Below are 17,127 nucleotides of genomic sequence, written 5' to 3' on the forward strand. Positions count from 1 at the left end.
GGGGGCCATATTCGGATAGTCATAAGGGCATGGGATGCATAATAATTTTTCTCTCTACATTATTTGGCGGGGGGCAACTCCCCCCACTTGCCATCCCCAAATGACGCCCCTGCTTAGAGAAGCTGTAGATTAAGTTTTAAGAGAATAACAGAGTGGTTTTAGTAAGAGGAGAGGATTTGTTAACCAAAAATTCACTCTTAGATTAAGGATTGAGAAGTAATTGAATCATCACATCCCTTTAGTTCTCGGTTTTATATGATATCATGTTATAAGCAATTGATGTAATGAGGGGGCACCATCTGAGTCGGCAGTTACCCAACCCCTCCCCCTTACCCCATAGAAAATTACTCCCCTGTTTTTTAGGCTGTTTTTATTCTTTTTATAAATTGGTGAACACTTTTTTTATACTTATAGTTTTTGATGTCTAATTTCAAACTTGAGAAATTTACATATTTGAAATCATCATAAAAAGCTGATTATTTGATGCAATGTTATCAAAATTTAGGTTCTTATACTTTTACAATTCATAAGTATTGCTCTTTAGTTACCGTTCATTACCAGGATTAATTCAATTTTTTATAAATAGATAAAAGAAAATGGAAGGGCTTTATTCCATAAGCAAATACAACTAAAAAAATGGTATATTTTTAGATAATTCTATTGCAAATGTAGTGACTTAGTAAACACAGCCTTTTTTTGAAAGCCAAAAGTTAGCCTTTTTTGAAATGCAATTTCAAACATAATTGCCTAATAACCTCTTAAAGCAAATTCAATTTAAAATTTCTAATTGGACCCTAAAGTGACCAGTATAAATGCAAAAATGACATTGGTTTCCCATCTAAAATGAAAACAGTTTCAAGTGATAGTTAAAAATTCTTGTAAATTTGTTTACAGAATAAAATTTTACCACAAAGAATAAGGAGAATAACAATTACCATTCCTGGAATCAGCTATAAGTGACAAATTTTTCTCACTACACATTTTTTTAACTTTTGGTTGCTATGGACTGTTTTAACTTTTGGGCTCCATTAAGGGCTCAAAATATAATTTCCCCCAAAAGTAATTATTAAATTATGAAGAAGCATCAAGTAATGTATTCACTCTCAGCCTAGCTAAATTATGGTGAAAATTGCAAATTACTGTAAACTGAATCAATTGGGACAAAATCAAGAACATGGGAAATGTTTGGGGTAAATATTTGACATGCATAATTTGCTATTGGGCAAGAGGAAGGGGTTGCAACTGCCCATCCCAGACCTTGCCCCCCCCCCCAGACCCCAGCTTAAATTTAGTTTCTTCAAAAATCTTGTAAAAACTAGGATAAACCTACATAATTCAAGCATCAACAGAAACAGATCAGTTTTCTTTAGGTTATATTTACCTTTATAGGACTATATAGTATCTTTATGGTACCAAATAGCATCAGTTTTTACTGTGATTTTCACTTGATTTGGTAAAATTGGCTCCAACTTCCCCCCCCCCCAGGATTTTGACAAAATTTGCCACTGTTAGGGAAGCATTCATAAGCAGCCTATAGTGGAATTGTGAATATTTTATGACAATATTATTACCATAAGTGCAATTATGAAATAATGGACAGCACAGATATTATTTTAAGTCCAAAATTAAATTTGATTTCTCAATTAATGATCAATGGTATCAAAGTACAGACAATAATTTCCAAGTCGACAAGCTTTTTCAATCATGAAACCATTCTAAAGGCAAAGGAGGTTTTACATCAGGTGCTAGAAATTGGAACACGTTTAATTAGATGCCAAAAAGATAATAAAATGTCCTTGACATTTGTAAGTGGTTATCTACAGCAGCAAAAGAAAAACAAGATCCTGAAATTCATGATATACTCACCCTGTGAAATTCCAACAATTGGTGATGCAATTGTTGCAATATTAACCTGTTGCATGAATGAACTTTCCTGTAAAATTGATGGTTTGTCTGGGCTAAATAAGCAACATCTCGCAGTACAGGCAACCTCTTCTGCTCAGCCATCTTGCACCAAGGACTAATCCAAGACTCCTACCTATGCTGTTGTGTTAAAAAATTGCCTGTCCAATCTTTCATCTCCACTATTAAGGAAAGATTTTATTGATGAAATATATCCTGAAGCAGCAAATGATATTTCAGAGGTAAAATGCTCTTTATCAAAATGGAAAATTGTTGTAAAAGGAAACCTGCTGCCTCCTCAATTGCTGACAAGATGAAAAAGTTCCAACCTGGACTTTTAGCCTCTGTTAAATCTCCCTCCTTCATTGGTGTAATAAAAGGCATACCAACAGAAATGAATGAAAAAGATCTGCTGAAAATTATTCCAAAGTGTGTCAAAGCTTTGCAGTGTGGCAAGTCCTGTGTCTGCAAGATTTACTTTGAACAATGGAGTGATCTTGAATCCTTTCTGAAAAATTCTGTGAAGGGGGGTTATGATAAGTTAGCTGTCCAGAATTTCATATTCATACCTAGATGGTGTTTCAGATGCCATCAGCAAGGACATTTTGTTGCTGATTGTAAGAATGCAGAACAGTGCTCTTGCTGGGGTTCTACTGAGCACTCTTCCACCAGGGATAATCCATGTGTTTTACACTACATGTAAAGAGTCTAATCACACCTGTTACAGTATCAAATGCCCTGGCAACACTCAAACCAAGTAGATAAATGGATATTTATTTTCTCTCTTGGAACATGAGAATATACTTCATAATCATGATATTCTGTGTTTCAGGAACATTTCCTGACCAACCACAGCCTTGGTTTACTTGACATCAGTGCCAACTTCAGAACTTTTTTGGTTCCAGCTAAACGTAGAGCTTCTAAAGGCAGAGTTTGGTGATATTGCTACTTATGTAGCATCAAATCTTAATTACAGTGTTTTCTTTTCTAGAGATAGTTTTTTTTTTTAGCTGTTTGAGTAGATGAGTGCAGAGTTATAAATGTGTATTTACCAACTGATTACAAAGACAAAGATTTGGAGAGAGATTTTGCATTAGCAGTTAGTAAACTTAGCTCTTGTCTTTGTGCGTCCTTAAACTGAAAATCCTGTGTTTGACTGTAGGTGATTTTAATTGATTGAAATTGCAGGTTGTCTTCAGCTTCTATCTGTGCTTCTTTACTATTAGGAATATTTGGTGATGATTTTAAGTTCAACAGAAATCTGCTCAGTCTACTTACATTCATTCTTCTTGCACATCTAACCTCAACCACATTGTGTCATACAACCTTGATATACTTTGTGTTGAGATAGTTTCTAAATTTCAAGTTTCAGACCACCTTCCTATTGCTTCTAGTTTTAAATAAGAAGCTTCTCAGATTCCAGTGTTATAGGCTCATATTGTTCACTGGTATAAGTGGTATACTTGTCGCAATTGGAAAAAAAATTTGACACATCTCAGTTCATTGAATCTTCAGATAGCATCCTAAACAAGATCCAGGTTCCATTTCATCTTCTGCAAAAGTCTTCCAATAACAACATTAGTGAAGTTAGATTAACTCTTGACATCTACTCTGCAGAAACCTGTCATACACTTTTGTGTGCTGAAAAAAGGGCAGTTCCTCTGTGTTAGCACCCAAGTTCCTCAGTGGTCAGGAAATGGAGTGCTGTCAGAAGCTTGTGACCATGCTACGTTTTGGCATAAATTTTGGAGAGATTGCCAATGCCCCTGTCAAGGAATAGTCAATGAAATGAGAAGTGTCAAAAAAACATTTTGCTAAGGAACTTGCCCTTCATTGATCTAAAATGCAGACACTTTATTCAAAGAAAGTCAGGAATTCACCTGATCTACTATGGAAGCTATTACCTTGTACTATCTCCTCCAATTTGCCAGACCCAAATGACATTCCTTTGTCCAAATGGATATCCCATTTTTCAAATGAATTTTCTGAGCCTGATCCTGTTTTAGAGTCACAATTTTGTGAAAAGCTCTACAACTTCATTGATGAATCTCCTGACCTTGATTTTGTTATTACTTGTGATGCTGTCATAAAGAGAAAGTGTCTTGTGGGATAGATGAGGTGAGCACTCTACACATCATTAATAGAAGTTGTTTACTGATGACTCACCTCAGCCTTCTCATGCAAATGATATTTGTTACAGGTATTGTTCCTTCCTTGTTCTGCATTGGGGATCTGACTCTGATTCCCCAAAAAGGAAAATCTGAGTTGCAATGTTCCTCTTTCTATCTCATCACCATCTCTACTATGATATGCAAACTTTTCAAGCTCCTTTTTGCTGATGAGTTAAGACGGAAATGTTATGTTCCCCCATATCAGTTTGGATTTCAGGTTAATCTTGGCTGTTCTCAAGCTCTTACAGCAGTTTTCACTGCACTTGCTGACACTAATTCTTTGGGAGAAAGTATGATCCTTGCTGGACATGATGTTAAATGTGCATTTGATTCCTTAATTCATTAAGACGGAAATGTTATGTTCCCCCATATCACAGTTTGGATTTCAGGTTAATCTTGGCTGTTATCATGCTCTTTCAGCAGTTTTCACTGCACTTGCTGACACTAATTCTTTGGGAGAAAGTATGATCCTTGCTGGACATGATGTTAAATGTGCATTTGATTCCTTAATTCATTAGTTGATACTCCTTCATATGGCAAAGCAAGGCATAAACCCATCAGTTGTCTGTGTTCTCAGGGATTTATATCTTAAGAGTGCATTTAAAACTCCCAGCCCATTTTCCCCTGCAATCAGTTCTTCATCAATCCCAATATAATTACATTAACTCTTGTGTGAGGCCAAACTCTTTGAATCCCTCAAATATACTTGTAATTCCTCAGTGCCCCATCCTTTTTAAGAAAGGGACTAGACAGGGAGCTATTACTTCCCCAACCCTGTTCAATAATAGTGTCCTGGATGATCAGGCAAAGTGTCTTCCTTCATGCATTCTTGGGAGAATTGATATGTCACTTTTTTGTTATGATGATGACATCTTGAATCTCTGCTGTACAATCCAGCGCATTGAACAGAATTTCAAAATCCTCAAAGATGAATATTCAAAAATCAGGCTGTCTTTTAATCCTGAGAAAACCAAACTTGTCCTTTTCAATTGGCAAAATCCCTCTACTTCTTTTCTAAATCTGGAGAGTTCTCTTGTTAAACCTGCAGACCATATTGCATACCAGGGCCTTCTAATTGGCACATCTATTGCCCACACACATTGTTTGCTGATTTCTCATGTTGAACATAAAATTAGCATTTTTTAGGCTGGAATCATAAAAAGTAAACTACATTTCAACCATTACCTTCTATCATCCATTTACAATGCCACAGCCCTTCCACATCTGCTTTACATTGCTCCTTTCTGGAAATTCTTTACAGTTACAGATAAAAAGCACCTACAATCAATCTTCTTCAGATTTACTAAATATCTTCTACATTTGAACCCTTGGACAAGAAACAGTAAAATCATTCATTTGTATAAGCTAGCTGACCCTAGCATTAGAATTAATAAATCTCTATCCTGTTTTCAAAGTAAGTATAATCACCCATGGTCATCAATTTGTTCACAATAGTTTGTTTGTATTAATGTTATGTAATGAATTTTTTTGTGTGTGATATATTTGAATTTTCTATGTGTGTTTGTTTTCTCTATCTTTTTGTTACTTTAGTGATTACTCTGTCAATTTACCTTTTCTTTATGGGCAATATATGAATAATAATAATAATTACTTCTGTTATAAGGGACAAGAGGTGGACGAATTTAGGACATGTACTCTGCATAAAAGAAGGTTGCCTTCCTTGGAAGGCCTACAGCTGGAAACAAGGTAACAGAAGGAGATGAGGTCATCCAAAGAATACTTTGTGGGGAAACTTTTGACCAAGATCTGAGGATGGATGAGACCTTGTTACCACCTGAACGGGAAGATGTCAGCACTACAGCATTGTTTCAGGATGAGTGGAGAGGCTTCATCAATGATATATGCACCACTAATGGCTCTAGAGGAACTAAGGTAAGGTCTAGCCTAAAAGTGTGGTAAGTAAATTAAATTGGGTTAAGAGAAGATGTCAAAACTTAAACAAAGTAGGGTAACATTCTAGATTAGCTATTTTTGCTATCTTGGAAAGAGGTTAGGTAAGGAAAATGAAACTTTCAAGGATATATTGGAAAGGGATCAGGTTAGAAAAGTTAAACTTTCAGTAATGAATCCAGGGCCAAAAACATACTCTGGGAAGATATTGCCAAGCTACAATGTTAACCCTCTTCTGTTTTCTAAGTCTTAGGAATTTGCCTATTTGACCTATTGAAATTTTGAAAAATAACACTTGACCTTAAATTTTAGTTATCAGTTTCTTTTTCCTAGGATTTAATTCTGAAAATGCAATTCCTGTTATTTGAGTAGAATTATAAGCCATATTAGTGGGTTTTTTTTCTAAATTTAGGAAATGTGTTTGCAGATCTTTAAAACCTAATAAGTTGGGATTGAACATAATTTTGAGGCTGAAAACAGTTTTCTTGTACTTCATTTAAACAGATCTGTTCTTGCAAGGTTTCACTTTCATAACACAAATAGTTTTAAAGGTCATCAAAGATCACTGCCCTCTAAAGAGAGGAGTGGAGGTATGTACTTCAAAATACCTTCTCATGACATACTTTGGTAAATTTTTACCAAATCATATTATTGAGTTTCAAATAAAGTGAATATACCATTTGATGCCTTTTTTATGCTGATTGAGAATATAACAATCATTTCTATTGGAAATGAATTTAGCCCCCCCTCCTCCTATATATTTCAATTCAGGATATAGCCTATATTTCTACCTGCGGGGGTGGGGGCAAATTTTATTTATGATGTAAATGGGAGGTAGGTTTAAACTTTACCCCCACCCCCCTTATGTAGAAATATAGGTAAATTTCTACCAAATCATATTATTGACTTACTCATAAAGTGAATATACCTTTTGATGCCTTTTTTTATGCTGATTATGAATATAGTAGTCATTTCTATCAGAAATGAATTTCATCCACCCCCTATATATGCCAATTCAGGGTATATATTTCTACAACCTAGCCTAACCTACCCCTGAATTGGCACATATAGGGGGGGGCTGAAATTCATTTCCAATAGAAATGATTATTATATTTGTAATCAGCATAAAAAAAAGCATTGAATGGTGTATTCACTTTATTCCTAACTCAATAATAGCCTATGATTTGGTAAAAATTTACCCATACTTTAGTCTGTAGACCCATCCCTGGAAGTTTCATTCTCCTTACCTAACCTCTTTCCAAGATAGCAAAAAGTAGCTAATCTAGAATTTTACCAAAAGAAAAATGTAAAAGAAAATAGAGAGAAAGAATAGGCCAAAGTGCAGATTTGGGGGGTAAATATTTTGCTATTCATATTATTGACTTACAAATAAAGTGAATATACCACTCACTGCCTTTTTTATGCCATTAAATAAAAAAAAACAGTTTTTTTAACTGAAAGTAAGGAGCAAAATTAAAACTTAAAACAAACAGAAATTATTCCATATATGAAAGGGGCTGTCCCTTTCATATATATGGGGCTGTCCCATATATGAAAGGGGCTGTGAGAAAGTCAAACTTTAGTGTAAAGAGTGAGGTGTTGAGGAGGGGACAGCCCCTTTCATATACAAAAAATTAAACAAGAAAGACGGGTTTTAATTTCTATAAAGCAGTGAATACAGAACAATTAATTAAACAAAAATACTCCGAATATTTTGGCCCCACATCCGGGAGCCTTTCTCAACAGAAAAAAAAACAAAAAAATTTCTTACATCAACATAAAAAATATACTAAACAAACAAAAGAAAAAATATAAATAAATAGGAAAAGAAAACTCACATATTAAATAAACAATCCCATTCACTGGTGTATAAACAAAATCGAATGCTTATATTGATTGGAACATGCCTTCTAACAGGATATAAATGGAAATATATTAAATAAACAATTCCATTCACTGACGTATAAACAAAATCGAATGCTTATATTGATTGGAACACACCTTCTCACAGAATATAAATGGAAATATATTAAATAAAAAATTCCACTCACTGGAGTATAAACCAAATCAAATGCTTATATTGGTTGGAACACACCTTCTCACAGAATATAAATGGAAATATATTAAATAAACAATTCCATTCACTGGTGTATAAACAAAATCAAATGCTTATATTGATTGGAACACACCTTCTCACAGAATATAAATGGAAATATATTAAATAAACAATTCCATTCACTGGTGTATAAACAAAACCAAATGCTTATATTGATTGGAACATACCTTCTCACAGAATATAAATAGCCATTTATATTCTGTGAGAAGGCGTGTTCCAATCAATATAAGCATTCAATTTTGTTTATATGCCAGTGAATGGAATTGTTTATTTAATATATTTCCATTTATATTCTGTGAGAAGGCATGTTCCAATCAATATAAGCATTCAATTTTGTTTATACGCCAGTGAATGGAATTGTTTATTTAATATATTTCCATTTATATTCTGCAAGAAGGCGTGTTCCAATCAATATAAGCATTTGATTTTGTTTATATGCCAGTGAATGGAATTGTTTATTTAATATATTTCCATTTACATTCTGTGAGAAGGCGTGTTCCAATCAATATAAGCATTTGATTTTGTTTATATGCCAGTGAATGGAATTGTTTATTTAATATATTTCCATTTATATTCTGTGAGAAGGCATCTTCCAATCAATATAAGCATTCGATTTTGTTTTTACGCCAGTGAATGGAATTGTTTATTTAATATGTGAGTTTTCTTTTCCTATTTATTTATATTTTTTTTTTTTTGTTTAGTATGTTTTTTATGTGGATGTAAGAAATTTTTTTGTTTTTTTCTGTTGAGAAAGGCTCCCAGATGTGGGGCCGAAATATTTGGAGTATTTTTGTTTAATTAAGTGTTTTGTATTCACTGCTTTATAGAAATTAAAACCTGTTTTTCTTGTTTAATTTTTTGTAAATGGAAAAGCAGTGTGGTCTAAGAAATTATTTACCCTTTCATATATGGAATAATTTCTGTTAATTTTAAATTTTAATGTTGCTCCTTACTTTCAGTTAAAAAAACTGGTTTTTTTATTTAATTTTTGAGCATTTTTGAATAAATGCAGGTTTTGATCTTGGCTCACTGTACATGAATAATTAAAACAAAATTTTCATATTAATTTACTTTTATTTGGCTAAATGGCTTTCTCAAAACTTGTTTAATTTTATTTACAAACGTTTTTATTAGTAATAAATATACATAACTTACAAATTAACTTACATAACAAACTTCTATATTCATATTTTTCAATATGTAGGCTATATTAGGGGGTTTGCCTCTAGCCAATACCTTGCTCTTTAAGCAAACGTTCAAATTTTGTTCCAATTCTTTAAAAATGACCGCTTAATCACAAAGGCCATTAATTAGAATAAATAGCTCTTATGAAAGTACTAAAAAACCTTTGGCTTAAAGAGCAAGGTATTGGCTTAAACTAGGGGTGAACCCAATCATATATGTAATATTTTCTGTTCATTTAAAGTTGTGATGTTGCTGCTGTTGCATTTGAAAAACTTGTTTATTTATATTTAATTTCTGATCTTTTTTTAAATAATGCTGGGAAGTCCGATGTCCCCTTCATAGCAATGTCCCTTCCCCCATGAAAACATCCTTCATTGAAATATCCTCCCACATAACCCCCAACCCACTACCAGGAAAAATCTCCACTGAAAACATCTGTATACTTCCCAATAACCAATACTATATGTTAACATTGGGTAAAGTTCATAACTTTCAGCCCTCCCCCCAGAAACTTCAGAGGATTAAGTCATCCTAAAAGACCTAATTATAATATTTTCAAACATGCTGAACAAAATGGCTATCTCAAAATTTTGATCAGGTGACTTTGGGAAAAAAATTAGTGGGGGAGGGGGCCTAGTTACCCTCCATTTTTTGGTCACTTAAAAAGGGCACTAGAACTTTTAATTTCCATTCCAATGAGCCCTCCCATGATATTCTAGGACCACTGGGTTGATATGATCACCCCTGGAAAAAAAACCCAAATAAACACGCATCCGTGATCTTTCTTCTGGCAAAAAATAAAAAATTCCACATTTTTGTAGATAGGAGCTTGAAACCTCTACAGTGGGGTTCTCTGATACTCTGATACATTAGGGGGGGGGGGGTTCAACTTGCCTCAGAAATAAACTTTACCCTCACCTCCTAATAGGCATATGCAAATATAGGCCATACCCTGAATTGGTAGGCTACCTATCTATAGTCTAGGCAGGGGTGGGGGTAAAATTCTTTTTCAGTAAGTGATTATTATATTTGGAAAGAGCATAAGAAAGACATTGAGTAATATGTTCACTTTATTTGTAAGTCAATAATTTGAAAAGCAAAATATTTACCAATTTGGGGCCCCCTGTAGAAAAGGCTGTAGAGGTTTTGCCCAATAGAACAAAAATTCAGTCTAAAATAATAACTAAATAGTTTGAGTCTTGATTTCATTGTGCAGCACCTCTGCAATTTTACAGTCTAATTGACAGTATATTATACAATAAAATAGAAGTTAGAATAAGTAAGCTTCTATCATCATCATCATCAAGGGTTTTGAGTTCCCCTTTGTGTTGAACACCTTGGGAACCAAAGCACTGTTTTATATATAATAAATGTTTTTATAGCGTCAAGTCTTTTCCAAAAGTAAGCTTCTACACCCGCCTTTCTTGCTAATTTGAATTTCGCGCTTAATATGTAGCGGCGCCCTATCTATTATTGAAAATATAGTAAAAGCCAAAACCTAGAACCTAGCCAAAACATTAACTCCATGGGAAGGTTGCAATCTGTAGCACGAAAGTGCTATTTTAGCACAATTTCATTATGAGTAGCACTATAGCACATGCTCAGGGTTGCTTAAATAATACTGAAATAGCGTCAAAGTGTTGTTTTAGCACTATTATAGTCATTTTTTTTTACTATAGCACCTAAAATCGCTGTGTAGCACGCAACATTTGGGCAATTGAAGCACTTTAAGAACTGACAGTGGTGGCAACCCAAATGTGAACAGGCCAGACAGGGTTGCCACCCTGGCCTGAAAGAATTTACTAAATCTGAAAGGAAAAATTTACTAAATAGCATCTGTTTTTACTAAATTGTCAAAAAAATTTTTTGCGCGTGCGGCTATCGCCGCACGCGCACCAAGCATCGATTTTTACTATAGGAGGATAATCAATAAGATTTAGACAATCTTTTTTTCCTTTTTTCTTGTTTTTTTTCTTTTTTCCGTTTTTCTTTCGTTTTCATAGTACGATTGAAAATTCCGGAAACCTATAAGTTAAAAAATCCTTTTTTTGGATTGTTTAGATGTACTACAGGATAGGCGTCGTATTCCAGAATCCAGATGCGGTGTATCCAAGACGTCAAACAATAGTCTGGAATCTTGGATTTTGGAAATCCTGCTCATGAAGCCCGGCTTTAAATTTGTCAATGGTCTTTAGGTCATAAAATTCAGATATATTGAAAAATTAAAAAGCAATCAACGAAGAAAAACAGCTGCAACTCATATTCACGAAGCAATTCAGACGATGGAGTGCTTAGAATCTGAGATGTGTTTGAAAGTGATGGCTTTTGAAATTTGTCCCCCAGTTTCTGTTTTTAGGTTTGAAACTTAAACCCTTCAATTTTACATATTCAAGTAGAAATTTACCAGTTTTAAAACTCCAATTGGGCTGGTCTTTAAATAAGGGATAAGCTGCTTACAAAGAATTATGGAAAATTTTAAAACAATTAATTTGAGACTTTATTTGAACTTATTTTTTCTGGATTCTCTCTCGTTCGTATTCAAAGGACTCAAAAACTAATACAATCTTTGTCACTTCAAAATAAAAATGACGCAATCGGCTACCGGTTTAGATGTAAATTTATGTAAACTAAAAAGTGCACCTCAAATTGGACTAGGGCTGCCAAGAAAAAGAAAACTTATATAACATACAATAATTACTTTAAAAAAATAACATTGTGTCAATAGTCTTCATGTCAAGCAAATCGTATAAATTGAAAAGTAAGAAGAAAGATATGTCCATTTCTTGATAGCCCGAGTCAAATCGTTGGGAATCACCCAGCCATGTACTCCACTTGACGACCTGAGAACAAGGTGCTTCGTTTTCATCAGGGACGAAACACTCGAGACATTTAACCTATTCCGGTTTTCGGTTTTGATGAATGACAAAATCAAGAACTGTCTCTCTGCTCGAGCACTTGAATGGGGCAAGTTGCAGAGAGTCAGAAAATACTTGGGCAAGTATGGAAAAAGTTCGTTTCCAGCAGCGTCTTTAAAAGGGGCAAAGCTAACTAACAAACCTAGCAGCTATTATGAGAGTCTGGAAAAATTTTCTGAAAACAAATTAAGCCGGCATATCAGTCCTGATTTTAAATAGTTTGCCTTTCAAAGCGAGTATCAAGAAGAAGCCGAGAGAAAAGTAGAGATTTTTAAGCACTATTAATAACAAAAGTTTCGTTTACTACAAATCATGACTTTTTACTAGATTTCTGGAAATTTACTAGATCCTCTAAATTTACTAGATTTTTTTTATTTTACTAGATCTAGTAAAATACTTCTGACGGTGGCAACCCTGAGGCCAGAGCTATGAAAAATGCTACAGTTGACCTAAGTATTTAGAAAAACATCCTAGTATATCCTTATCGTTTTTTTTTAACAAGGTCTGAAGGAGATAAAGAATTCAATGTCCAATCAAGTAAATACGGGCAATATTATCATATAATGAGAAAACATTTTCAATGACCACCAATCCTTGGGTAGTTTAATTATATGCTACTAAAACTACATCTACAGAAATATCCTAAATATTCAGTAGTAAGGCTCAAAAATAATTGTAATGTAACCGAGTGGTTGATCAATTGCTGCAGCAAAGGTCCCCCTATTTAAATCTACAAAGTACCTTAAAGTTACTGAAGGAATTTTTAGTTTGATATGGTGCTAACGCAATTGACCTTAACGCAATTGAGAGGGTGTAGATAAGCCATTTTTGTTTAACTTCTCAGATGTGATCTTCTTCATAATTAATTCAGGTCTAAAGAAGACATCTACGAATATATCCACTAAGACAAAATACTAATAAGAATAAAATAAATTTATTTTAATAGTTTGGACAAGAAATCAACATTTACATTTTGCTTATCTTCGACAATATCAAAAAATTATGATACTTAGGATTTGTTCTGTTACACTCTTGATAAATTCCTTTTTAAGAATTAGGACTTGAGATTTAGTAGGTATACCATTTTTCACTCAGTGGCAGAAACACTTGCTGTTCGAAAAAGTTAACGATAACCTTCAACTGCCTCACTGGCATGTGCGTCTAGCTCGATGGCACTTTGATATGCTGCAGAAGTTTTGGTGTTGTGTTGCATGCCTGTAAGATCTTTCCTTTTCTAATCCAAGCTTTCGTGAATTTAGGATCAATTTCTAGGCATTTCTCACATTCTTTAAGAGCCAAATCAAACGCTGCTAACTATGTATAACAAGCAGCTCCATTCCTGTACAGCAGTGCATCATCCGGATTCCTTTTAATAGCCTCCGTATAATATTTTAAGGCTTCACAGAACTGACACATATTAAAAAAAATCTCATTGCCCTTTTCCTTTTCTTGTTCAGCCAATTCTGGGTTGACATAAGCTTTCCTTTCTTACTCTGTCCACAGGGCTTCTGTCTCTGAAAGCAGAGTCTTCACTTCTGGTGTTCTATGCTCAGATAGGTATTTTTCATAGTAAATGTTGGCTTTTTTCAAGTCTCCTAATTTCCGAGCAGCGTTGCCAATTCGCGCATAAGCTTTGGAAATGAGTTTAAAATCAGCTTCATTTTTGCGACCTATGTCAACAGCTTTTATGCAGGTATCTGTGCATTTGTCATATTCTTTCTGTTCAAAAAGCACTGCTGCGACATTTGTATAATAGACCATATTGTTACTGTCCAACTCAATGGCTTTATTGTAAAGTTCAAGGGCTTTCTCAAAGTCTTTCTTTTTGTAGGCATCATTGCCCTGTTCTTTAAACTTAATGGCTTGCTCTTGATTGTATTGATCAATACTTCCACAGCTCTTACTGCTTGCATCATTATCTTTGCTTTTGTCAGTCAGATTATCCCTGTCAACTTTAATTTCTTTTCTTATTTGAACAGGCTCCTTTGAGGCTGGATGATAACAAAAAGCTATAATACTTAGGATTTTTGCTGTTACACTCTTGATAAATTCCTCTTTAAAAATTATTACTTGAGACTTAGTTGGTATAATATTTGTCACCCAGTGGTAGAAACACTTGCTGTTCGAGTAAGTTAAGCTAGTGAGCCAGGTAAGCCAGTTAGGAGCCAGAAGCCTTCTGAATTCTGGATTTGGTCTTCCATCTCTACGGTCTTCAGCCTCAACAGTTGCTTCTACCGCACTTGTTATACTTTCACAACTCTTACTACATTCACCATTATCTTCGATTTTGCCAGTCAGAGCATCACTGTGAATTTTAATTTCTTTTCGGATTTGAACAGGCTCCTTTGAGGCTGGAACATTAGCATTCTGAGCCTCATTGACTGGTTGGGATTCACCATTCTTTGAATTTTGATCCAAGTAGGATTCTCTGTACTTCTTTATCGCCCACGTGATTGCTATTCCAGCACATGATACTGGAATCCCAATAGCAAAACATTTAATACTCATCTTGTACTTTTCTTTAAATAACTAATAGAAATGCCTGGAAATGCTCGTATATATTGTAAAAGTGACGTCATGGTTGTCACACTGCTGCTATTTTATACCAAGTGACGTCATACTATCTGATATGTTTATACAACCTGAAATGGCTTCACACAAAATATGACGTCCTGCAAATTCATGTTTCACTTAGTTCTCTAATAAGTCTTTTTTAAGGAAAGTAATTTACAGATTATATTTTTGTAAATTAAAACAGATTATAATTTACAGATTATATGATAAAGCCAAATAGAAACTGATAATACATCCTGCACTCCTTTAACCCCTGCACTCCTTTAACCCCTATGATATCGAATCAAATTTTAAAATATCTGTTTTCTTCAAAAACATTGAAATGTCTAATAAGTTTGCCTTTGGAGTTGACATCACCCAGCAGCCCCAATGTTAAATTTTATCTTACCTTGCTATTATAGATGAACCCCCAGAAACACAAACAAAGAATTAAGATAAGACAAAAATGTAAAAACAAACGCTATAAGGTATTCCACATCACATGTTCTAGCTAAGCTTGGTAGAATATATCAAAATTCACTCTTGTTTCATTATTTTCATTTGAATTACTTTCTCTGTGGCTGCTCAATTATTCATGTGAGGCAGGGGGGATTTCTTCCCACCACTGTCTACGCTAAGGTTTCAGTTTTTATTGCAAGGCTTAAAAATGAACTCAATGCGATAAAAATATAACCATTCCACAATCTATGAAATCAATCCTGCAATAATTAAAAATATAAAGTATTTTTGAATATTTTAACGTCTTCCAGAACGCGAGCGGTCCAAAATTCTAAAGCCCAATGAGTCTGTATAATCTCCTAAATCGGGAACGGAGGAGATGAGTGAAGTTACGCCCCTAGATTGGTCTACTCCCGCCCCCTCCCCCTTCCCCTACTGTCTACGCGAAAGTTTTCTTATTTATTACAACTACGCGGACCGCCCTCAAAAGACATTAATAAGGTAAAGTTTTGTATGGGAAGAAAGTTAAAAGTTTCAATAAATTTCGAGGGGTTGTTAAAACACATCAAAATACACTAATTCAAACTAGATAAAGAATTGGCTATGCGCTTATTATAGTGTGAATATGTAAAATAAAGATCCCTTATTCTCAAACATGTCTTTGGGAGTACAGGTTGTTGACTCAAAAGACAAGACTTCTCTGGAGAACAAAGAGCTAACTCATGAGTAGAATTCCAAACAAGGGAAATTAAAATCACAGCCCAATGAAATGTTTTAACTGTGAAAAATTTTTTAGCCGTCACGGAGTTGAAATTTGATGTTATCACTGGATATGATATTCTAATCAAAGTAGATTGTACACTAAATTTGTGGTAAAATAAAATTTCCTTAGGAAAACTTAGTAGGCAAGAAATAAATCCCCGTACGTTTTTGCTGAAGAAGTTTCAGGAAGGAATACGGCATTTATAGCAAAACACACTTGTATCCAGGCCAAATTTTTTTAAATCATTATGGCCAAGTTTTCAAGTCTGTCAGAGCCCTTCTTAGCTCATGCAGACACTAGAATGTTTACCCCGAATATTAAGACACAATTACACATCTCCCCGTCACTATGTGAAACATATACGGTTTCCCTCCAACCGTTTTTCATCGTCCCTCTCAACATGCCTATAAAAATTAAACTTAATACCTTCAGTCGTTCTTAAGATATTAAAAATAAGCCTTTTTCAAAAACTTGATGCACATAGTATTTTTTAATGATGAAAGACGTTTGCACAAAAACCACCAAAGATTTAATATCTTTTTTAAAAGGTCCTTTTTTTTTTTTTTTTTTTTTTTTTTAGACTGGCTGAAAACCACCCATCTTGGTGTCTTAATTTATTTGTATATGTTTTCCCGTATTCTGTTTTTTTTCGAAAGAAGTGCATAAAACTTGTGGTTCTATAATGTATTTACGTAAAATGGTCTTTGCTTTGCCTGCTAAAGTCAAAAGAAATCGTAATAATTCACTGAAATAGTTTATTTTAATGCTAGTGATAAACCTCTTAACTTACCACGGAGCAAAACCGTTGGTACACATGAGGTAAATTCTAATCTTATTTTTTCTTCTTGAGCTTTTTGGAATGCGATTTCTAACTCTTTGATTCTGTTTTCATTTCAACTCACGATGGTTCTATTTTCATAGACTCTTAGTGTGGGAAACGTTTTGAACCTTGAAATTGTTTTAAATTACTAAAATGAGTTAGTTTACAAATTGCGTAAGCATTACCTCTACATCTCAATTTAAAGTAATTCTCAAGGCTAGTAGTATGATCACACACTCTTAAAGATGATTAACCAATGACACTAGTATTAAAAAAGATTTAAGCAAGGTACAGACGATATGGACATTGGAACTTGTAACAAAGAAAAAGAG

General features: G+C 34.1%; 1 pseudogene; it reads right to left on the minus strand.

The window, feature by feature from the left end:
• Window positions 1-13,323: 13,323 nt before the first annotated feature.
• On the minus strand, window positions 13,324-14,708 carry LOC148955647 (stress-induced-phosphoprotein 1 pseudogene; annotated as a pseudogene).
• Window positions 14,709-17,127: the final 2,419 nt, after the last annotated feature.

Source organism: Artemia sp. Qi Xiang Cuo, chromosome 2, assembly GCF_049724085.1.
Source record: "Artemia sp. Qi Xiang Cuo chromosome 2, ASM4972408v1, whole genome shotgun sequence".
In the NCBI taxonomy this organism is placed as follows: domain Eukaryota; kingdom Metazoa; phylum Arthropoda; class Branchiopoda; order Anostraca; family Artemiidae; genus Artemia; species Artemia sp. Qi Xiang Cuo.